Source organism: Haplochromis burtoni, unplaced genomic scaffold (assembly GCF_018398535.1).
Source record: "Haplochromis burtoni strain Fernald_Lab_line unplaced genomic scaffold, NCSU_Asbu1 Contig_131, whole genome shotgun sequence".
In the NCBI taxonomy this organism is placed as follows: domain Eukaryota; kingdom Metazoa; phylum Chordata; class Actinopteri; order Cichliformes; family Cichlidae; genus Haplochromis; species Haplochromis burtoni.
In genome coordinates, this window is record NW_024582492.1 from 1498656 (window position 1) to 1507480 (window position 8825).

Sequence of the window (8825 nt, forward strand, 5' to 3'; positions counted from 1 at the left end):
TAACCCTGTATCCACTGCAGATTTGTGGATGTGAGTAATAGCCACTTATATTCCTTCACCATTATTTAAAAGCAGCACAGATTACACGCCAAAAAAGTGTTCATCCTGTGAAAATGTTGCTAATAGTTGAGCAGAAAATAAAGCAGCTTTGGTCACGCTTTTGTTTAAGCTCACAATGAACTTAAACCAAATTGGATAAAATAAAAGTTAATTGTGTAATTAACGAAGAAAAACAATAGGTCAGCTTGACCTCCTCACCACCACAATATTTTATTGCCTTTTTAATGACACCACCTTGATACACTGGTGTGGTTTAAAAATGATAAAATCTTTTCCTTTGTTTTCTACCTCAAAGCGTTGGATCAGAAAAGTGTTTTTTATTGTTCTTTTGTGGTGTTCCACAATAAAACACCTGCCAACTGATGGGTGTATTTTCTTCTAATGAGCTTAAACTCTGCTGAATCAAACCACTAAAATCTAGCCATCGTTGCTATTGCTCTCACTTTTTGCTGCAATAGTCAATTTAAAACTGCTGCCTTAGTAGAAATGCATTGGCTTTTTAAAAAACATCAGTGTACATTTGTTGAGACAAAGATATCCTGTCATTTAAAATACAGTTTACAGACAGGCTTGTCAGTGCTTTTGTTTTTAAGGAAAAACAAATAAATTTAGTCTAATCCCACACACTGTCAGGAAAAAAACAACAGTAAAGTTCATTTTCTATCCCTACAGGTGCAATTTACCCCCCAGGGATAATTATTATTGAACCACAATCTTATTTTTGCATTTCCAAAGGCTAAAAGGGCAAATATTTTATTCCAAGCCAACAAATGGTACATTTTTGCATTATTTCTTTTAGCAAGAAATCAGAAGAAAAATCAGTCTTTGACTTAATACAAAAGAAATAAACAAAATCTGTTAGTTTTACTCTGAAATGATCATTCTTTACAGTAAAAAGAAAAGAACTGAATCCATAGCAAGCTTTTGTATCTGTCTTTTATATCAGTGGCCTGTCAGCTCACAGCACCGTGTTCGTGACTTGATGAAGTTGACAAAGTGGGATGATGTGAGAGACATAAAGATGTGATAAATGTGAATCAATTTCCAAGTGTTTAAATTATATAAAATCAATTATAATTAAATATTTTTGATACCATTTGATTAAAGACTTGACTTTTTGTAAAGTATAAACTGTAAGGGAACATAACAGTAGCTAAGAGTGTTCTGCCCACTCGTAAGCACCCCTAAAAGTATGGTGAGGTTCCTTATTTTCACAGATTTCTCAGCACATCAAACATTTGTAGATTTACTCATTAGCTGAGCTCAGCCACTACATTCATCTACCATAATTGATTCATGCTCACCTGAAATTAACAGGCTGTGATTTGGTTAAATTCTGAAAATGCCTTCAGTTCTGGTTGTGCTGATAAGACTGGACGTGTAGCTGGAAGTTCCAACCCAGCCTTGCGGCAATACAGCCGGCATGCCCTTTTAAACCTCGAGGTTCAAATTCAGAATGCATAAATGTTTAATTTGGCACGAAAGCAAAATGAAAACACAGCAGAATAAGCTTTGTTGAATATCAAAAGATCAAATCAATTAAAACTGATTTGTTCCCAAGGTTCCATATGAATAATCCATTTTTTATGCCATATGTGTTAGGATGCCTGGGTCGTCGACCCAGGGTTTTTGAGTTTATGATATTATTTATACTGTCTAGTTTTTGGTTTCTTTGAGTTCTATCTTATGGCTTAGGTCTCTGTCTTCTTTAGTTGCTCTGTCTCCCCTATCACCTGCATCCCCTTGTCTAGTTCGCGTCTATGTGTATCTTAAGTTCCTATATCCCCGTGTTCAGTCAGTGTTTGTGTCTGCCCTGTTCCCACGTCTCTGTTCCCTTTGTAGTGCCTGCATATGAGTCTGTGTCTTTGTTCAGTCTGTGTTATGTGTTTCCTGTTTTACTTTGAAAGTCCATGTCTGATGTTAAGGTGTCTGGTTTTGCTTCCTCTTGTCTCGTTAGGCCTGATTTGCCCCAGCTGTGTTTCCCTCCTGTTACCCATTCCCTGATTGCTCCCTCTGTGTATTTAAGCCCTGTGTTTCTCTGTGTCTGTGTCGCGATCTACCGTTTTCTTAGCTGTGTGTTCTGTCATTCCTCCAGTTTAAGTTTGTTTTGAGTTTTTTCAGTTATGTTATATTTTTGAGTACCAAATTAAAGCCTTTTTGAGTTCACGTCTGTCTCCGGAGTCTGCACCTTGGGTCCTATTCCTGCCTGCACACAGCCACACCTAACAATATGTTGCACTTCCTTAACCTAATTCTGCTTCTTTGATTTAAAACTGTGTAATACAACTGAGTCAATATTCTAATACAAAAGCTTTCAGCAACTTTGTGACAAGGTATTTATATTGCAACTACAATACAAGAATGATTTTAGAAATCAAAACCTGAGCAGTGCAGAGAGTACTGAATCTCTGCTGCACATCAACTCTTATTTGTCCTTTTTTCTCCTTTATTGTACAGAACAGGTTAGTAAAGGCTTTTTAACCTAAGAAACAAAATTAAGAATGTTTTAACAGCACTGCTCAGCAACCAGGCGTCTGTGTTTGTCGATTCCATCGTATCCCTCTCCTCTATTACAGGATGTGATGTAAACTTGGCTGATCGTGTGTTCCGTCTTTCACTTCATTTTCTGCCACGCAGGAGTCTGTCTCCATGGACACCGAAAGTCCTGCCGGCCCTGAATGAGCACGTTTGTATCAAAACACTTCTTGAGCATGTTTCCGTCGTCTGTGTGACTCATGTGAGGGCCGAGGTGAAATGCAGAAGGAGACATCTATTTGAAAAGACTTGTGCATTGTTGTGACGATAGGTGGCTCACCTTAATATGGACTAATTTGCAAGGAACATGAAAAAAACAAAAACAAAAATCAGATTTAGCCCCCATCTCTTCTTTCACTTTGTATTCATCCATCTTAGTTTCAATTTCCCACAGTACTTTGAGGAACAACCTCTTACCAAGAGATGATAAATGACATCTCCCCTCTATACACTACCAATGCCACAGTTACTCACTATTTGTGCAGCGGCACAGCACCCATCTCACCATTAAGGCTGGCAACTGAGTTGCCCAAGCTTTGTGTGTAGCTCAGAGGAAAGGGTGCAAACAGTGAACCAAAGTGACAGGATTCCTCCACAGCAATTATCATATGAATAAGTATCAACACACAGCCTTGCTTTGATTGGACCAAATAAGGTCATTTCCCACAGTACTGCTGACCCACAACCCGATTGTCTGCCTGTCACTGCCATCACTGGTGCCTCGACTCTCATTCGTGTGTGTGTGTGTGAGACAGAGAGCATGCATGTGTGTGGAGGGTCTGTTTTGTCCATTACAGCTGAGATACTCCATTCAGAGCAATAGGAATGACAGCTCTCCTACACCTCACTGCTGGTGAATTACTTAGAGAACCTGGGATGGGATTTGTGTGTTCAGTCCTGCACTTTAAGGACTTCTGTTGGTTTGTCACTGAGAATGACAGAAAAACAAAACTTTATTTGAAAAGGAATGTCACCAATGTGTACAGAAGCTGTAAATCTATAATGCAGGAACAGGTACAGTATTCAATTATTTATTTATATTTGCTCTACCATTCAGAAGAATTATAGAAAAAAAAACTATTTCATGAATTCAAAAGTTTCCTAATTTGTTGTATTAATTTCCTTAAAAATGTAACTAGAACCACAATGGTGCCGGTATTTCACTTTGTGCCATCTGGTTTTGTAGTTTTACACATGCAGCGATTCAGTCCCCCCTCCACTTGTAAATCAAGCCACATTAAGGCTCACTGAGCGCTGGCTCTCTAAATGAAACATAATTTTAGCTCATTATGGTGAAGCAGAGTTTGCTGTCCAGCTGACCACAAACGACACTCAAGGTCATTCTCAGTATGTGAGAACATGACAAAGATTTTTCTTCCCAGAGTTGGTTACGTGCAGGTTACACACATCTGTCTTGTCACAGAATGTAGTATAAAAGCCACTTTGGTGGCAGTGGCACCATAAGAAGCCGATAAAATCTTGGAACGATAAAGGTATGTTCCTTTACCCAAAACTTCCCACCAGAATACCCCTCATTAATGCTGTAAGGCTGCACTGTAGTGTAGTGCATTATAATTTCTATAACACAATCTCCATCCAGCTTCTTACAAAATATATCTACTAAACCGTTTTCACTATTTTATGACAGTAGAAATGTCTATACACAACTACTACTACTCTTCCTTGACAGACAAACACTGTGGAGCACTATCAGTCATGGATTGGCCTCCCCAGAGCCTTGACCTCAACATTTTTAAAGCAGGCTGGGATCATCTTGAGAGAGAATGGAAAAATAGGCAACAAGCATCCAAAGAAAAGCTCTGAATGTTCTTCAAAAAGCCTGCAGAACTATACCTGAAGACTACTAAAATTACAAGAAAGCTTGCTTAAGAAAGTTTAAGCTATGTTGAAGAATAAATGTCATACAAAATACTGACTTTCAAAGTCATTTGAATTTCACAAACTCTGTTTTTAATATACTGTATTTCCAGTTATGTTTCAACGTGTTTCAATCGATCAGTCACCACAGCAATTTCTCATTTTCCAAGAAAAATATAAAGAAATGTGAGGTTAGCCAGATAGTTGAAGTGATACCAAACAGCTTTTTTTTTCTAGTACTAAATACTTATGCTAAGCACCTAATAGGATAAAGTTCGAATGGACTTTTTGGTATTTTCAATTTATTCTCAAGAACAGGAATAGTGACCACCACATATGCACTTCAAGTTAAAAGAAAACAGTACTCAGGAACTCAGCGTGTGATAAGCAGTGATCTGGTAGCCAGATTAAGCCCAAGTTCAATCAGCACTGCTGTCAAAGTACAGTTGATAAAATGGCAATCATTCTAAACATTAAAAAGGCAAGGTGTTTAAACAAGTTGTTCATCTAGACATTACCCAAGGCTACATTTCTTGCTTGAACCACACCCAATATCCATCTGTCATACTTGGCCAGACTTAATGATATTACCTAAACTAGCCTCTTAGCAACAATATTAAATGTTTGCCTTTAACTTTATCACGCATATTCGTACTTTACAAAGTCTGTGACTTTCAGCACAACCCTTTGTTACCCACTAGTATCGGTAGAGTACGAAGGGAACGAATCCAGCCAGTGGCTTTCTTTAAGACGGAGATCAACTTTTTTTCTGCCCAGAGAATTACAACTGTGAACGGTTATTATTGTCTTGGAGAAAGGCATTGTTCTTTTGTTTTTGGCAAATCCTCTATGATTTAAAAAGAAAATAACCCACTGCTGAGGTCACAACTTGATGCTGAGCTTCTGACCTTTCTTTCTGACTTCTCTTTACAAGAGATTAACCTGGCCACCTTCCAATCTCTTTTTTAGACACACATATATAAAGCTATAGGCTACCTGAAATCCCACTTGTAATAGTGTATGTGCTTTCTGCACTCCTCTTCCTTAAACCTATCTTCTTCCTTCATCTCTTTTTTGACTGCTCCCAGCTTATTCTTACCTCTAAGTCCTATCAATATTTCTGTCTCATGAAACTTGTTCTTTTTATTTGCGTCTGCTTTTGACTTTAATTAGTGTTTGTAATCCGACCCTCCTTTGAGCCTGCAGAAATATACTGTAGTCTGCCTGAGGGAGGTCGGATTGAGCTGCAAGGTTCAGCGTTCTATATCAAAGCAGAAGACTTCATCAAAACACCCACCCTGTAAGCATAAGGTCAGAGGTTAAATCTTCTCAACACATCCACATCTCCACAGCAGCCACGTGTCACGGCAAAACCACCTTCTGTTTTCCATCATCTTCCAAAGATTGAAGGCCGCAGACAGGTTGTTTGGGGGGTTTTTTCCCCTGTCTTCATCCAGTTATTGCTATATGTGCCAGGTATGATCTCAGCTTTTGTGCTGGACACCCGATTTTTTTCAGTTCCTCACACAATGCTGTAATCTTTCTGGCCTCTGACCTTTTTCCATGCTGGTGTTTGGCTTGTGTCCTTCCTCTCTCCTCTAGTTCAAGTCTCATTGGAGCATAGATCGTGGATTTTAGTTAAGGTCACTATTTTGTACAAAAACCAGAAAAATCATGGTGCTTTTTCCTCCAAAGTACAGTGTTAAGACAAAGATGGACCAATTCAACACACTTGGGGGCCGCACCACGTGTGGTCTGCCCTTTGCCTTTTGCAGTGAGAGAGTAAGCCAGACAGGATAGAACTTGCTCCTCTGCTATCTGATACTTTTTCAAAAGGAAGAGCCGGAGACAAAGAAAAGGCAGAGGAAGAGTGTAGAGCTGAGATGGTGGAACTAAAATGTATCCTCCTAATGTCTTTTTGATTAGCTGAGTTTTCACAATAAAGACTTCAACAAAGACACGAGAAAAGAAGAGGAGAGACATGAATTTGAGAAAAAAGAAAAGTAACAGCTTCAGACCTTCATTTAAGGTCTTCCCAGATGTTCATCTCTGCACTGGCTTATTTTACTTAGTAATATATACTCACCTAACTCATTCACTGCCAGCCATTGGCAGTGAATGAGTTAAACCCATTGACTCATTCACTGCCATTGACGGCTATAGACGTCAATGGCAGTGAATGAGTTAAAAAAGAACTGGGTAACACCTGAATAACACCAAATATAGTCGTATGAATAAAAAAAAGTACAGTACAGCCTTGAGTTATGTCTAGATGAACAATTCAAACTAAGCCAATATACAGAAGCAGCAACTGTAAACCATGTTGATTTGTTACACACAAATCAACATGGTTTACAGTTGGTGTTTGCACTGATATGCTGTATTTGGTTTTCTGTGCATTATGGCCACACATCTCAACTTCGGTCCCAGACGTTTTGTGGTTTGTTCAGATGCAACTTTGCAAGCCTAAGCTGGGAAACACTTCTAAACAAGCCACTTCAGCTTTTTTCTAATTGTTTCCAAACGCATTTTAAAGTTTAAAATGCTACCTAAGGTCTGTAGTCTGGCAGTTGTATCTAAGATCATTGCTCCCTTCCTCAATGGGTTTATCTTAACAAACTTGAATGCTCCAGACCAGCAAACTCCCAAAATTTCTGCTTTGTAGGTGGACTTACTTGCTGAGAATCAATTATTCAAGTGTATTTAGTTAGCAGCACCTGGCTACTAAATACCCTTTTAATTCCTCCCTTTCATTTTTCCATGGTGCTGTGGTGTACTTGTGTATGCATGAAAACCCAATTTATAAAAAAGCGAGAGAGAAAAAGGTGTGTTTTCCCTTTTAAATGAGAGATGTAAATACATCATCTTAACTTATCTGCACTCTCAGTAAATCAGGTTATGGCACCGGTGATGCAAGGCCTGGTGCCATAAACTGATTTTGGAGGGAAAATTGAGATTTCATTATTGCAATCAAAGCAGAAATAACTCTGCAGGGATAAAATTAGTGACATAATGCTTTTATCCATGTTTCATCATTTCCATTCTAAGTACAATAGCTACTTTTATGACCCAGAGTAAATTACTACAAGGAAGCAGATAGAGGCTTGCCAACTGAACACATGGCTGCACATGGAGATATTGGGTAATGCATAAGTTGAACTTAATGCGACCTTCCTACAGCAGCAATACACTTTCTCTAAACACCACATTTCTGCCTTTCAGTCATGATTATAAGATGACATCTGCCTCACCTGAAGTTGAAAAACTCAACCGCTCAAGCCCCGATGAGAGCATGCTTACACTCATCCAATCAAACACGAACAAAGGCAAGATTTAACACAACCTCACTTATTAGAAGTTTTCTTGAACCTGATGGCTGATTTGGCACTCAATGCTCACCCCCCTTTGCCAATGGTCAGTGCATTGCAATCTGGGAACCAATGAGTTCGTCATCTCACTCAACGTTTGGATACTAAAACCAATATTTCAGTGTTTTAGGTGTAGTCAGCAGATATCAAGGCCAAGACTTCACCTTCAGCTGACCATTCTTTGCTTATTAAAACAATCTGAGAAGCTCAGACCACAGCTTTTGGGTCATTTGGGAAATGTTATATTTCTTTACAGTGATTATTATTGACTTTGTAACAATTACCCTTCTTATGGTTTTTCCCTTGCAATGATATTAAGTACTTATTGACTAAATGGTAAATGGACTGGTACTTATGTAAGGCCTTCTGACTAAGTTTGAGCACTCAAAGTCTTACTGCAACGTATCTCATTATTACAATGGTTTTATTTATGTCTAAGTGCTTTGTCTAACTTTCACACGTTCACACTTTGATGGCGTGCATTGGGGGCAGCTCGGTATTCAGTATCTTGCTCGGGGGACACTTCGACATGTGGACTGGAGGATACTGATCCACTACCTGGGACACAGTCGCTCCTGAAAGAGTGAAATAGTTCAATATCTACTGGTTGGATTTTGTACAGACATTTGGGTTTCATTGCTAGATAAATGAAAGCTAATATGTCCTTTACCTCAGTCTTTCCCCATCCATAACCACAGCAATAGGTGGGCTGCTGTGGTAATTTTTTAAAATAACACTATATGAGTTTCAGGGTATTTTTTTCTTTTTAATAAAAATATATTTTAAAAATGTAATTTTTTTTTCTCCAAGGACTAAGATTGGAGGGCTCCTCCTCTATTTTTGTCTGGTAAAGCCCAACACACCCTGATTCATGACGGCAGCCTAAACAAACCTCGTTAAGATTTGGGCAATGGGGTTAAAAAGGAGAAAGAGGTTTGTGTGTGTGTGTGTGTGTGTGTGTGTGTGTGTGTGTGTGTGTGTGTG